This window comes from Leptonychotes weddellii, chromosome 5 (assembly GCF_054177405.1).
Source record: "Leptonychotes weddellii isolate Sample4059 chromosome 5, ASM5417740v2, whole genome shotgun sequence".
In the NCBI taxonomy this organism is placed as follows: domain Eukaryota; kingdom Metazoa; phylum Chordata; class Mammalia; order Carnivora; family Phocidae; genus Leptonychotes; species Leptonychotes weddellii.
In genome coordinates this window covers 61414460-61423733 of record NC_138373.1, presented here as the reverse complement: position 1 = coordinate 61423733, position 9274 = coordinate 61414460, and the positions used below count along the sequence as shown (strand labels likewise).

Genomic DNA, 9274 nt, shown 5'->3' with positions numbered 1-9274 from the left:
TTTTTTTTTTTTTTAAAGATTTTATTTATTTATTTGAGAGAGAGAATGAGATAGAGAGAGCATGAGAGGGGGGAGGGGCAGAGGGAGAAGCAGACTCCCCGCTGAGCAGGGAGCCCGATGCGGGACTCGATCCCAGGACTCCGGGATCATGACCTGAGCCGAAGGCAGTCGCTTAACCAACTGAGCCACCCAGGCGCCCCGGCAAGAACCTTTTTGATGCTTTTTCAGAGTAGCCATTTTATTTATTTATTTATTTATTTATTTATTTATTTATTTATTTATTTAAAGATGTTATTTATTCCCAGGACCCCGGGATCATGACGGGGCATCCCTAAGTGGTAAAAGATTTACTTTAACCCTAAGAATAAAAGTAGGTAAATAATATGGCTACTTTGGGATGCCTGGGTGGCTCAGTCGGTTAAGTGTCTGCCTTTGGCTCAGGTCATGATCCCGGGGTCCTGGGATCAAGTTCTGCATCACTTGCTCAGCAGGGAGCCTGCTTCTCCCTCTGCCTGCAGCTTCCCTTGCTTGTGCTCTCTCTCGCTCTCTGACAAATGAATAAATAACATCTTTAAAAAAATCTTTTACCACTTAGCATTCTGTGGATAATTGATGTTTCAGATCATTAAATAGTTCATTCTGATTTCACAGATCTCACAGAATACACAAACATAGGAGCTTTATTTACCACAACTATGGATTTGAATTCGGTAGTCCTGACAATTTGAGATTCTGTGATGGCATACCAGGAAATGAAGACAAAAACTATCTCATTTTAACCATTGAATTCAATCTCTTTTCTCACTTTTTTTTTTTAAAGACTTATTTATTTTAGAGAGAGAGAGTGCGTGAGTGGGGGGGGTGGGGCAGAGGGAGAGAGAATCTCAAACAGACTCCACACTGAGCGTGGAGCCCAACAGTGGGTTTGATCCTACAACCCTGAGATCATGACCCTGAGATCATGATCTGAGCTGAAACCAAGAGTTGGACACTTAACCCACCGTGCCATCCAGGCGCCCCTCTTTTCTCACTTTCAAACAAAACTGGTAAGGCAGCAAAAAGAACTGTTTCACTTTCTCACTGACCCCGCACCCAAAAGAAAGTGAAGAATATGTTTTGAATTGCCTGAAAACAAAAGGAAGAGAAATAAAGGCTGCACATTAGCACAAAGTGAAAATCTGTCTCAAAATCCATGAACATAAACTTTACAAGAATATTTAAGGAAACCAGTACCTTGCTCTTGTGGAAACTGTCACAGTTCATGTAGCGGCTGCATTTTCTATTGCCTACACTGAGTGAGAACATTGGTATTTTCCTGACTCACAAGGACAAGAGTGTGCTGCCTGCTGAATCACCCTCCTCACTTCCCAGGGTGCCTGAGTGTTCCAAGACACTAATGAAGGATTAAATTGTGGTTGCCATGACAGTTACCTAAATGCTGTCATGATAATATCAACAGATGTAGTGCAGTGTTCCCTGAAAGTTGAATATTTTCCCCTTCCAAAACTTCAATAATTTTAATCATTGAAGTTCTTTAATAACTATGCAGAGTTGATCTAAAGAATTAGTAAAATCCTTTTTTTTTTAAAAGATTTTATTTATTTATTTGTCAGAGAGAGAGAAAGGGAGAGAGAGAGAGTGTACAAGCAGGGGGAGTGGCAAGCAGAAGGAGAAGCAGGCTCCCCACCGAGCAAGGAGACTGATGCGGACCTCCATCCCAGGATCTTGGGATCATGACCTGAGCCAAAGGCAGACGCCCAGTCTACTGAGCCACCCAGGCATCCCAGTAAAATCTTTTTCTTATCTAGATAGGTTGCTATATTAAGATACAACTCATCTCTTTACTTAAAATATATTTCTCCTGGGGCGCCTGTGTGGCTCAATTGGTTAAGCGTCTGACTCTTGGTTTCTGCTCAGGTCACCATCTCAGGGTTGTGGGACCAAGCCCTCCTTGGGGCTCCTCGCTCAACGGGGAGTGTGCTTGAGATTCTCTCCCTCTTACCCTCCCCCCACTCATGCTTGTGTGCTCTCTCTCTCTCTCAAATAAATAAATCTTTAAAAATAAAATGTATTTCTCCTAGTGAATGGTGATTGACAAATGATGCTGCCTATTGTATTCTTAGAAATTGAAATGAATATCACAAAGTAGAAATAAAAAAGTTTTATCAATTTTCTTAAAGTCTAGGAACTCAAATTTACGAAAACAAATCGGAATACCTTAAGCATTAGCCAGCATCTTGTGGTAACGGGCTGTTTTTTATGTGTGTCAGTGTTTTATGTAAACCATATCATGTAAGAACCTGCCTGTGGAGGGTTTGTATTTGGTAGGCAGATGTTCTGTCCCTCCTTCCCTCCATTCCAATGATTAAACCATCAAGAACAGAGAAGTAGGAGTGGAGGTTCCTATTTTTATTTTAAAGATCTTACTTTTTGGGAGGTTTACAATATCTTTTAGGATTACCATGAAGCCCCAATTACTGGGAGGACTTAGAGTCATTAAAATGAACATCAGAAAAAATTCAATGACCCTGAGGGTTCTTGAAATGCCTTTACTAAATGTTTCAAAACTGGGCTTGAGTATTTGCTGCTTTTGGTAGAGTGTTTTTCTCCTTTCATTTCATCTGCCCTCAGGGTGTTGGTTATTATTATTATTATTTTCTTTTTTTTGCCAAGGTGTCCCTTGGAATCCTTTCAATTTCAGTGGCACAAAAAATTATCAAAAGTATCAAAGGCTAAACCACTCCTGATTAGGAACACGGTCAATCAAATGTGTCAGGCAGGGACGTATCAGGAAAAGGTGCACTTAAATGAATGTAGTGGAAGCAAATTTAATGATGGGACTATTCACAGAGGTGTGGGTAGGGTTAAAGGAGCCAACAAGAGGGTGGGGAGGCACTCAGAGAATAGTATAGCCAGGAGTCATTCCCACCATCCTGACCTCTAGGTGTGACAGGAAAGACCAGTCAATGTTCCCAGACCTGGAGAGAGCAGAAACCATGAGAGAAGAGCTGCCTAAAGGGAGCCGCATTCGTGGAGGTGAGCAGCTACCTTACTCCCAGAACTTGGGCAAGACAGGGAATGGGGGCGTGGGATAAACACCAGACCGTCCTCTCTTTCCACTTCTATCTTTTGTCAGTGCTTCCCAACCCAACCAACAGGGCAAGGGAGCCTGGTTTGGATACAATTCCAAGGGATTGGTCTCCAGGGCATAAAGCAGGGCAGAGAAGGGTGGAGAATGAATCTGGGGATAGTGGTTAAGCTATCTGATTTATAGCTGATCTGACTTAGAGTTGTGTAGTCATAGCATCACATTTGGATTGATTCTGGAAAATGATAAGTTTATACTTTATGTAGCAATAGAGACGACAACATGCATTTTAGTGTTCTAATATTTTTAACATAATTCTGGCCACACAAAAGCAAATGTTTCTTCCTAAGTGTGGAACAGAGAAAATTCTCCAGGATTAACTCCTCAAACCAATATTATACACAATTATAAGAGTGAATTGGTAGTACGTACACTGCAAGCAATGCAAATTTCACATGCTCACCTGAAAGTAGCGTAGGCCCCTGCTACTATGGAGGTGGAGGGGTCATCCAGCATCTTTAGGAAAATAGGATTATGATGGCTGGTTCCATCTTGCACATATCTTTAGGAAATCTCACAAACTCAATTTGTGTTTGATCTTAGGGCTGCTATCAGTTTTATCTGAAAATAGAAGAAACATTATTCTTGCTCCGCTCCCAGAATTGCCCTGGTAGGGTTAACCTCCAACTGCCCATCACAGGCATCCTTTACTAATTGCCCTCTTCCCTATCTCCTTCCTTCACTCTCATGTTTCCTCTATCATCTCCCAAATAAACTTTCTGCACTTTAATCCTTGCCTCAAGGTCAGCTTCCGGAGGAACCCAAACTAAGAAAGAAGTATATTGTCTTTTCTAAAAGATTTTATTTATTTATTTATTTATTTATTTAATTTATTTGAGGGAGAGAGAGGAAGAGAGAGAGAGAGTGCAAGTGGGAAGTGAGTGGGGGGGTGGGGGGGGAGAGGGAAAGAATCCCAAGTGGACTCGTCGCTGAGCGGGGAGCCTGATGCAGGGCTCCGGGCTCAATCTTGGGACCCATGAGATCACGACCTGAGCCGAAACCAACAGTCAGGCACTTAACTGACTGAGCCAACCCAGGCATCCCAGAAAGAAGTCTATTTTCATCCCTAGCCTGTATAAACCTGTAAAGATCTATCTTCAACTACTTAATAAATTACTCTTTCACGAAGTGTCGAAAAACTCCACAGAACTTCAAGTTTATCATTTGCTGACCACCTACCAAATGCCAGGTTTGGGGTAGGTGCTTTTATTTTATTTAATCCTCCTGCCCAAGCATATGGATTTTAGTAATGTGATTTGTTTGTGTTTTATCTACCGTACCAAATTATATAAATGTACATAAAGTTTTATCTACAAATTTAGTTATCTCCAGATACTTGGTCGAACCACCAGTACAATGTTGAGTAGGAGTGGTGAAAGCAGACATCTTTGCCTTGTTCCCAAAGTTAGGGAAGTGTCTTCATTTTTAAATCAAGAAATATTATTTCTATTTTAGCTGTGTTTTACGTTGAAACGTTGTACTACTGCTTACTTGTGACAAGTACCAAAGGTTTTTCATGTGGTGTAAACAGACTTAAATAATGAGTTATTGATCATCGATTTGTATTTAGAGTTATTTCTTAGTGCCTATATCTGAGTTATATATAAAGCTTAAATGAGTTCATATTTAATTTAAAGGATATAAGAGAAGAAAGTAAAATATATCTTTAATTGTTGACTAAAAATAAATTAAAATTAAAATTAAAATATATCTTTAATTATTGATTGGCTGGTTACATAGTTTAACTTTTAAAACCCGTTACTAATTTTCTAGTGTCAGGCAGCCCTGGCTATACAATTTTGGAAAAATTTCCAGGTGTCATTTCGCCCTTTAGTCCTAATTATTTATGCTTGCATTTGTCTTTAACAAGAGTATAAAAACACTGATCATGTAAATATGTTGTGAAAACTGAGATTTCACAAGAAAATATTTACAAAGCCTTTAAAATCCTTAAGGAGATGGTGTTATGAAAATTTGAATGCTACTGTAGTCTATGATTATAATTCCCTTAGAAATTTCTGGAAATTAAGCCTAGAAATAAATAAAATAAAGTGCTGAAACACAGACAAAATAAGTTCCAGGGCTTCTGAGTGACCTATTGAAAATAGGAGGCAGTTGACATTACGGCGAGTTAACAGATAGACATAGAAACACATGCCTTCAGTGTTTTATCCCAAATATATTTTTCTTGACTTCAATTAGGAGTGAACAAAAGGTCCATGAAATTCTAGTTTTATTACTTAAATCAGAGGATCCAAGTCATTAAAACTTGTTCAAGTCAGGCTCTACTTCAAGAAAAATAAAGTACTTTAGAAAATGTACATATATTTGACATTGTGTATACCAAGCTTCAAACTAAGTGCAGGACCTGGATCTTAAATTATTTCAGAAAGGACTAGTTATTGATCAATCGGAACTTAACAAAAATTAAGAAATTAACTGGATTTTTAAAAAGTGTACCTGATGTATGTACTAGTTTACCTGATATACTTCTGATCAGGTAAACTTTGATAAAATAGGTGAAGCCTGAATGTTTTAATAACAAAATAAAGATACCAGAAAAAAATTAAATATTTTATTTAACTTTTTGAATAGATAAAGCACTCTCATGGCTTGAATATCAAAAACTTTAGATATGAATACAATGAAGGGTCTTTCCCATGACTTCCATCCACAGATTTCTTATGCCTCAACAGTTTGTCCTAGTTTAATGCATATACAAGCCAATATATTATTCTGCAACATTTTCTCCTTTAACAAAAAATTCTGGAGATTGTAATATTAAAACATAAAGATCTGTGTCTTCTTTTGTTAACAGCCACATTTGAATGTATGGATTTATCATAATTTAACTAGTTGTCCTGAGGATGGGTATTTAGGTTATTTCCAATCATTTGCTATTCTCAACAATACTATAAGAAATACCTTATCATTTCTCATGTGTGGAAATACATCTGCAGGATAAATCCCTAGAAGTAAATTCAGAATATGTATGCATTTGTAATTTTGATAGGTACTGCCAAATTTCTGTTCCTCTAGAGCCTAGCCAAAGCAGGGATGCCAAACATAATTTTATGCCTTTTCATTTAGAAATACACAATGAAAAGTGGGTTACCTATTAAAGAATTAGAAAGCAGGGCATATCCAGCAATTTACAGAGTATGTTTTCACTCAAAAATACATTCAACAGAAATTTATTGTGCTTTTAGGCGCTTTGGAGACACATACATACATACATACACACAAATCAAACTCAAACCTCTGCCTTTGTGGAGCTTACATTTGAATTCTACATTTTGGAACTCTATGCTACCTCATTAGAAGCCAGTTAAATGTCAATATCCTGAAAATGATCTGTTGAGATCCTGAGCACAGGCGCCAGACATATGCTACTGGTGTTATTTAAAAACTAACTAGAGGCAGTGCTGCAAATGATTTCATAGCTCTCCATCAGGTCCTTTTCAGACAACACACTTGGGTGAGAGCTCTTTTTACCTGACTCCATCTGCTGTTGGTAGTGATCAGCATACTGTGGGCATTGTGGTATCATCTGAGATTATGTTGTGAAATAGGAAGTAGAGTTACAGGCAGATCAGCAAGTATATGCAAACTGTTCAGTTCTATCTCTTGCTGAAACCAAGGGTGCCCAGTTCAGGTTTGGGGAGTAGGGAAGATAAAGTTATCAGCACATTCCCGTCACGGCACAGTTTACTTTTCACAGTCGTTCCTTGTTTTGGTTCTAGAAAGAGATCACGAGAAATTCTATGGCAAATTGTTTCAGAAGCATACAGCAGCAATACTCCGTATGCTGAACAAGGGCATAGAAAAGGGAACATGTTAGAAACTGAGGAAGACAGAAAAAACCATCAGTGCCAAGGGAAGGGTGGTAGCAAGTGCAATGGTAGAGACAGTATGGTCTCTGGCTTTTTTTTTTTTAAGTATCTTTCCTTTCTAAAAGGAAAATATTTTAAACTTTAGCGCCGCTCCCCCCTCCCATTAGATTTAATTTAATTAGTAAGAAGGTGGAAAACTAGAGCTCTTAAAATCTTGCCAATATCCCAAGGGTTCTTTGCAGCCATTAAAAAACAGGGAGTTCAGCTATGAGAAGGATACCAGACAATGGGGGCATCTTTAAGTATGAGGTGAAGAACAGAAAGGGGCCAATTCCAGAGAGTGGCTCCCCAACCATACCCTGCCTTTTTTTTTATTTTTATTTTTTTAAAATTCTGGTATCATTAAAATTTCATCCGGCACCATAATAGACAGACTCAGCAACTGGTTACTGAATGACTGGTTTCTTATGACCTAATACTTATGAGTTAGTTTTCCTCACAGTCATTAAATTTAGGGCTAGAAGAAGGAGGAGCTTTTTAGTTCAGTCAACACACTCCTTTGACAGCTAAGGTCGAGAAGTGACAAAGGCAGAAGCTAGGTATCTTTTCCAGATTCCCAGTCCAGTACCACTGCTGCCATAGGATCACCCTCACATGAGAAACCTTTAATGCCTCTGACTTCTGGATTCTGTGCTGCCAAACTGCAAACGCTGCCTACTGTGATGACTTTGGCCAATGACACTGTGGCCCTGGGGCTTACACACAGCAGGCCCCGTGGGCAGCTTAATGAGTGGTTATGCTGCTTTGGAGCAGCAAGATCATGCAGCGGCCGCTCCTGGGTCCCCAGGGCCTTCGTCAGCCCTGAGTGTGCACAGCTGATGAAGCAATCTGCCCTGGTGGCCCCGGCGCAGGACAGCTCGGCATGGCCCCAGTAAATGGACTCGGAGTCTCCAGAGTTCCATTTCGTCCCCTTGAAGTGGCGTGAGGCACTTTCTCCGAGTCTCCCCGCGGGATTTCCGGGGCCGTGAACGACTGACCTACGTCTGGCAGCAGCTCCCAGCAGGCCAGTGGGCCAAGAAAAGGAAAGGGCAAGGCCCACCGCCCCTCTTTCCCTGGGCTCCATTCCTGCCACCCTACGGCTCGGTCCGTTTCCTGTTCGCCCTTCCCTCGTTTTCTCCCCAGCGTTTTCTCTCCACGTTTCCCACTTCATGTTTACAAACTGCTTACGCCCACTTGGCGGACAGCAACCTCGCCAGCCCGAGACCCTCACCCAGTCCCTCCGCCTCCCCCCGCCCCGCCCTTCTCCCGGATCCACCTCCGCCGATTCACCCCGCGCCCGCCCGGGTCATCACGTGAGCCTCGTCCCGCCCCCCCCTACCGTCACGTGAGCCGCCAGCCCCGCCCCGCCCCCGCGCCGGCGCGCTCCGACGTGCCCTGGAACTTACCCTCCCTCGGAGACCAGCCTGCGGGGACGGCCCGGCCGCGGCCACCGCGGTGTGAGCGCCCTTCAGGCTCGCCTCGGCGTCCCGCAGACCCCGTGCTAGTACAAGAGGGAGCTGCCTCCTGCGAGGCCGCCGTGCTCTCGGTAAGGTGGCGGGACGCGGGCCCCCGTGGACCGAGGGCAGGTTGGTGAGGTGCTGCACAAAGGCGTCCGCGGCCGGGGCTGTGCCCGCCGAGGGCGGCGGAGTTAGGGGGAGGTGTGTGCGGGAGGCGCGTCCGCGCCGAGGTACGCGCGAGGTGCGGCGCGGGAGGGGTCGGGGCGCAGGGTGCAGGGTGGGCGCGGGGGGAAGGGGAGCCTTTGCCAGCCTATTGGCTGACGTCGGCGAGAGGGTTTAAATGGCTCGAAGTTGTGGCTCCTCTGCCCCCCGGGTTTCCTGACTTCCTGTGTGAGGGCAGCGCCCGCCCGCCCCGCCCCGCCCCTAGGAAGGAGGGCGTCGGTGTGTGTGTGTGTGTGTGTGTGTGTAAAAGGCAGGCTGGTGCCGCCTTCTTTCCTCGCCTTCTGCAGCTGCGTGTGCCCGCTCTCTGACTGATGTGGGGTGTGCAAACCTTCGCCCCCCCCCCCCCAGGGAGCCCACCTGGGGCCTCCCCTCGAGCACTGCTGGCCTTAAACTGGTGCTTTCGTCTCTGCAGTCTTTAGAGGTGCCCCGCCCCTGTTGAATGGACACTTGCTACTCTAGCTCTTCTGGGAGCAATCTCCTCAAAGTCCTTTAATTAAAAAAAAAACCAAACTCTTTACAAGCGTGCTGCCCTCCTCCCATTTCAGCGTAGATTGTCTTCCAAGAATGGCTGTCCC

At 43.3% G+C, this 9274-nt stretch overlaps 2 protein-coding genes across 9 annotated transcripts in view; one reads left to right on the top strand and one right to left on the bottom strand.

Annotated features, from left to right (window-relative positions):
• LOC115941208 (tubulin beta chain-like) overlaps nucleotides 1-8567 on the bottom strand; it is a 36859-nt gene extending 28292 nt beyond the window's left edge. For 2 of the 4 annotated variants that reach the window (XR_014145524.1, XM_081820831.1), the window contains exon 1: nucleotides 1234-1358. The gene's annotated coding sequence lies outside the window, so the exon portion shown is untranslated. Of the gene's footprint in view, nucleotides 1-1233; nucleotides 1359-3551; nucleotides 3710-6643; nucleotides 6888-8426 lie in introns of those variants that run through there. The other 2 variants (XR_014145526.1, XR_014145525.1) reach the window with 2 other exon arrangements.
• The window catches only part of ARHGAP12 (Rho GTPase activating protein 12), a 117911-nt gene continuing 117066 nt past the window's right edge, over nucleotides 8430-9274 (top strand). For all 5 annotated transcript variants that reach the window (XM_081820827.1, XM_031029005.2, XM_031029003.2 and 2 more), the window contains exon 1: nucleotides 8430-8566. The gene's annotated coding sequence lies outside the window, so the exon portion shown is untranslated. The remainder of the gene's footprint in view (nucleotides 8567-9274) is intronic.